Below are 6,239 nucleotides of genomic sequence, written 5' to 3' on the forward strand. Positions count from 1 at the left end.
TTCATGTCAATCGTGTACAATGATCGGGGTCATGGCAGGCGCTTGCAAAACGTCCTTCACCTAACGCTATTTATCCAACGATTGGTTCCGCGCTTAAGAGTTACTGAATACCTGAAACCGAGAACCATATTTAAATTGTAAGCGTCTGATCGACATGGAGCTCAGGACTCGATATTGCCGATAAACAATTCTCCGATTTACAACGATTTCGAAGGTATAACGCAAACAAAATGACGAATCTGTGTTGTTAGTTGATATACTCTTATTTTGTATTGCATTAATGCGCATTATGTTCGGTAGCTGGGGTATTTCCAAAGTTTTACTCTTGTAAAATCGGCACTGACTGTTCGGTCAGATCGGAGCCGACCTAGCATTTCTACGAGTTCGATTTTCCTGTGTCAAGCGATACCTACCTTGTATATATATAGTATATCAGAATTTTTTTTTTTGGCAAAATGACTTGGCCACGCGCCAAATACATGTAGTTTTAAATAGAAACCAAACGGGAATAAAGCAAAACTATAGTCTGTTTCAGTTACCCAGGTAAACAGACAGGTTATTCAGGCTAAAGGAAAGGAAATAATGTTTATTTCTCAGGTCAACATCAGCATTCCCCCACTCAATTCAAATGTATGTCCCATATCTTATTTAATGTCCATTTCTCTTTCTCTCATCTTATTTCTATATAGAGTTGAACACCATGTCGCAATTGTTAATAACTTTTTGTAAATTATGCATTGTCACTATATACTCATGTGTCACTGTATTTGTGATTTGAGGTTAATAAAGTTAATGCTATTGTTGTTGTTGTATAAAATACTTGTTAAAATCTTCATTTGAAATATCATCTCCAGCACCGGGTTGTTGTCGTGATTTGAATATTTCCAAAATTATTATGGTTATTTTTGCCACAAATCACTATCTTACAACAGCGGGAATTAGTGTGCGATTTTTGGCCTGGGGCGAAGCCCCTAGGCCATAGTACTCATACCGATTTTTGAGACAAGCTGACTTGGCTGGCTGCCAAAACAATCACGAATGAATTAATTTGTGAAAGTCCGATTTACCACTTGGCGGTCATTCATGCGCAATCAAAGAAGACGGACCTATACAAACAAATAGGTCCCTGCAAAGAAGTTCTCAATAACCCGCATTGTAAATACAGAATATCACTATATAACGTGACAGTGTTATAAAACGTGTAAAAAAATATTATTGAAGCAAAATTGCTAAGCATTGGGTACGACATAGTTTTTATTATTGTTTGCATATTCATGCGAGAATAAGTTCCTCACTTGACGGTCTAGGCCGAAAATATACGAGTGTCTACGGAGACAGTAAGAAGATTTTTTACTGATACATTTTTCAAGGTATTAGCACTCTAATGAACTTCGTGCAATATCGCATTCTTTTGTACATATCCGTCACTCCGAACGCTGGACTGTGCGGAAAACTAAGAATAGTCTATAAATACGCTATGAAATACTAAATGTAGGACCCGCTAAATACAATGACAACAAATATGGCCGACGTTGTACCTGACAGATTGGGTCGTTTAAAGAAAAAGCAATTTGCTATATTGAAAGAGAACAATTAATAAAAGTGTTATTATTGTTTATATTAATGTGACTGGAGTTAATGATGTGGGTTTTATGATTGTGTGATGACTGTAGCAATGTGAACGGGTTATCGTACGGCAAAACCCATCACGTAAAGAAGAGTCTTCAACTTTGCAAGAAAGGAATGCCTCGTTTTGCTATCAACACAAAGCTCGGAACAGGAAGGTCCATGGATTACAGTATGCAATATTTTTTCAAGTATAACAGTTTCATTATTCATAATTGGAGTTTATGCGAGAATAAGTTCCTCACTGTACGGTCTCTAACTACCGTTTCGCGGAATTTGTCAAAACAAGAGCAACTTGTTTGCCATTAATAATAGCCTAAGGGTACCAATTCTCGAACGGAACCAATTCTCGAACGATTTTTATAAATGATAAAATTTGCTCACGGTGGAATCGTTGAATTTGAAATCGGATCCTATTTTAAGTAAGTTGAAAATGAATACATTCTATTGGCAAACTATCAACTTGACAACCTCTTCTTCGTAAACGCAACTGCAGACGAAGACTCATTGAACCAAGTAAAATGTTCATACTTGACCAGATAAATGTGTGGTTAATTCAGTTAGATCATTTAAGTCATCAAAATGTTTTGTTTTATAAGATTCTAACAATATGAGCGATGTTTTCATTCACCTTTAAGGCTTTTTACTGCCTTTCACTTTGTTTATAACTGTCAAAATAAGCGATTTCATTCTTGACCTTGCCCTGTTTTCTATTTTTATTTTAATGGATAAGGTTGCAAACAACTTAGTTGTTTAATGGTCAATCCGTACTGAAGCCAACTCGTAACTCGGAAACATTCAACCACATTTATTGAGAATCATTTTATTTATAAATATAATACATCTATTTAGATTTTTTTTTAATTTCTTTTAGACACGAAGAAAATCAAATAAATACTCAGTCTGTGCTCTACAGGCAGCAGATAGAGAAGTCAAAAAAGAAAATATTTGTCCAAAGTATCAATTAGTATTAATCTTTTGATTATATTAGCAAAATATATTAGTAATGATTATCCACATCAGTTGCAATGTAAATAAATTTATTTTACCAGTTTATGTGTGTACTGTAAATGTCTGAGAGCTTGCTTTAGTGAACGTTCGTTAATTGGTTCCAAACGGGTTGCAAAATGTAAACAGAACCAACTTCATTTGACCAACGGTAAGGTCGAGTTATAAACGGTTGTTTTCTTTACATTTTATAGTTTCAGAAAGAGTAGTCTTTTACCTGAAATATGAGCTTAAATTAATTTTAAAAACTTGAAACAATTTGACAAATTAAATACAATCGGCAAAAAAATCGTTCGAGAATTGGTACCCTGAGGCTAGTTTTACTTTGAACTTTAATACATGTAAAAAAATATGATTGAATCAAAATTGTTAAGCATTGGCTACGGCATAGTTTTTATTGTTTACATATTCATGCGAGAATAAGTTGCTCAATTGACGGTCTCTAACTACCGTTTTGCGGACTTTGTCAAAACAATAACAACTTGTTTGCCATTAACTTTGAACTATAATCCTAACCAATAAAAATAAGTCAGTGGAACTTTAATTTTTTCGTATTTTCTCTTGATTTTTACATGGTTTAAATTAACCTCAGCTTTAATAACAATGAATACAGTAGGGCACAGTCGACAGTGACAATTTTCGGATAAACTTCCTGGTTTTTGTCAAAGGTAAATTAAAAGAAGTTTTTCATTTGTTTTTCTCATGAAAAAAAATCCAAATTGGTCTTTAAAGATGGAATTTCATGTTTAATGAATCTATTACACCAATCATGATGTTTGTATGAGCCGTTTTGGCGGTCATAACGACGAATTTAGACGCTGTTTATGTGTCTGTTTGCCTAAGTAGTTGTCACAATCTTAAACACTTCTCAATTTATCATTTGTTGTTGAACTTTTCTATAATGACAATATTAACATTTCGTTGAACAATTTAACAGACTGTGAACTGAGCAAGGTTGTATTAAAAAGTAATATCAAATTTATGTTGCAAATCTTGGTGCAATCTCACAATGGCAGGTTAGCGATGACAATTCCATGCGAAATGATAGCATTAATGCATATGTCAGGAATGTGTTTAATTACAATGTATATTTGATTATTTTAATTGGTACATATTTAAATGTTTCTATTCTTGTAAAAATTTATAGTTTTGGATGTCAATATTAATGGTTGTGTTCATGATCAAGTTTAACATTAAAGCAATGATGATTTAAGATTCATAACAACAAATAAAAAATGTAGAAAGAAAAAAATATATCTTTCTCATAAAGCACGACCAACTACACAAATATGTTGTAATTCTTTTGAAACTTTATATTTTCAATGAATTGTTAGACATGACCAAGAGGTTGCAGCTTAAGAAAACTGATTAAATGTTCTCAGTCAATATGTGTCTGGACTATCGGAATATCGTTAAGACTGTATTGAGATGTAATACTTCAGCAGACCTTTGTTTTCATTGTCATATATTATTTTCAACTATAACACAATCATACAAATAAATTTGCTATATTTTATTTATTCAGGGGCAGAACCTACTACCTGGTAGTTTCAATGATGAACTATCATGATATAGGGCTAAAAGATGGATGTGCCAAATCCACCTCATGAAAAACAGATTGGGCAAAAGTGGAGTGCGAACACTATATGATGTGCTGCTAAATAGCAGGTTTGATATGATTTACACCTTGCATTGTTTACGCTGCACCTTCATGTATACCATGTGACTTTAAGATCTGTGTTGGGAGAATAAGGCGCGACCCAGATAACATTTTTAAGGATGTCTTTTTAAATTATTTCACCATTTGTAATGAGATAATGTGGAGAGCTCGCTCATTCATGAGAGTGTTCTATAGATTTTATGATTTTTTTTAACAAATAAGTAATTTTCAGTAAAGTGCAATCGCGCGTTTGTAATATGAAGTCCCAACACTGATCCGACATTTTTCTAACCGTTCAAACGCGTCATTGCACATAACTGGAAAAATACTGATTTGTTTAAAAAATCATGATGCTTATAGAAAACTCTCGCGAATCAGCCAGCTCTCGACTTTATCCCATTTAAAATAGTGAAATATTTAACAAGAAATCCGTGAAAATGTTAACTGGGGTGCGCTTTATTCTCCCAACACAGATGGTTTACCTTTATGGTGTTAAGTATCGATACTATTTTTTAATATTTAACATTGACAATAAACTATTCACTATGCATAACTGAGGGTTCAGATTGTGTAATGTACCAAGCAATAATCTGTTTTTCATCTTGATTGTATAATTTTAATAATATTTCTTGTGTTATTTTCACATACATGTAGATTAAGTTAAACAAGCATTAAGGCAAAACTAAAACATGACATTATTTTCAATTTCAATAAATTGTTGACAAGCCTATGGTATATACTGGTGATATGTATTTTATATCTGTTTGTTTAAGGTTTCTAATCAGGCATTTTTATTTTAATTATAACAGATCTTTACAAGTGATTTCGGCAAATCCTGATGCAACCTGAGCTTACCAAGTTTACTGACAGTTTGGACTCTGTGTGGATGATAATATGGACAATATATTGTGTTCATGTTGTGTTGTGATTGACATTTTTTAACAGATAAGATTTTTTAATCCAGACTTAACAGGTGATTTTTCTTCAAAGAATAAATACAATATTTTTTTATTGATGTGCATGAATTTGAGTACAAAATATCAACAATGTGTATCTTGTGTTGTTTTTCCAATCAGTCTGTCATCCATAGGTAATATATTAAGTATGAGAAGGGAATATTTTATTTTTACATTTTTGTTGTTTCTGCACACCATTTCAGATACATGAAAATATATTTTATGCCCCCAACGGGTGGCATATAGTTTTCGCACTGTCCGTCTGTCAGTCTGTCTGCCCTCCGTAACACTTTTCGTGTTCACTCTCTAATTCAAGTAGTGCTAATCCGATCTCCAAACTTGGTCAGAAGTTGCATCCGGATAATGTCTAGGTCAAGACGAACATGGGTCATGCCGGTCCAAAAACTATGTCATAGGGTCACTTAGTGTGTTTCAAACATTCAGCATGGTGTCCGCTCTCTAATTCAAGTAGTTTTCATCCGATCTTTCCCAAACTCTGTCAGAAGTTGTATCTACATAATGTCTACGCCAAGTGTGAACATGGGGCATGCCGGGCAAAAAACTAGTTCACTGGGTCACTTAGTGCGTTTTAAACATTCAGCTTGGGGTCCGCTCTCTAATTCAAGTAGTTTTATCTGATCTTCACCAAACTTGTTCACAAGTTTTATCTAGATGGTCTCTAGGCCAAGTTCGAACATGCATGCAAAGAATCGGCAGAAAAAAAACATCTACAAACTGCAGCAGATGACATATGTAACAAACAAAATATAAATATTGAACACCTGTTATGTAGAAAACTAATAGTTAAATAAAATAAAGGCGATGTATATCTCAAAAACATTTGCACATTTATGCTTTTATGTAGTGACAAAGTTACAGTTGGGGGCATCCGTGTCGTGTGGACACATTTGTTTGATTAATGATAAACAACTCATTCAAAGTGATCTAACTATAAAATGTTCTTTACACGATAAGAAATACATTGTATT

At 33.5% G+C, this 6,239-nt stretch overlaps 1 long non-coding RNA gene across 1 annotated transcript; it reads left to right on the forward strand.

Annotated features, from left to right (window-relative positions):
- The first annotated feature begins 1,672 nt into the window (after positions 1 to 1,672).
- Positions 1,673 to 5,870, forward strand: LOC127857062 (uncharacterized). The gene is made up of 4 exons (XR_008038301.1): positions 1,673 to 1,784; positions 3,227 to 3,302; positions 4,160 to 4,302; positions 5,104 to 5,870. It is a non-coding gene; the product is annotated as an uncharacterized LOC127857062 (long non-coding RNA).
- Positions 5,871 to 6,239: the final 369 nt, after the last annotated feature.

Source organism: Dreissena polymorpha, chromosome 14 (assembly GCF_020536995.1).
Source record: "Dreissena polymorpha isolate Duluth1 chromosome 14, UMN_Dpol_1.0, whole genome shotgun sequence".
NCBI lineage: Eukaryota > Metazoa > Mollusca > Bivalvia > Myida > Dreissenidae > Dreissena > Dreissena polymorpha.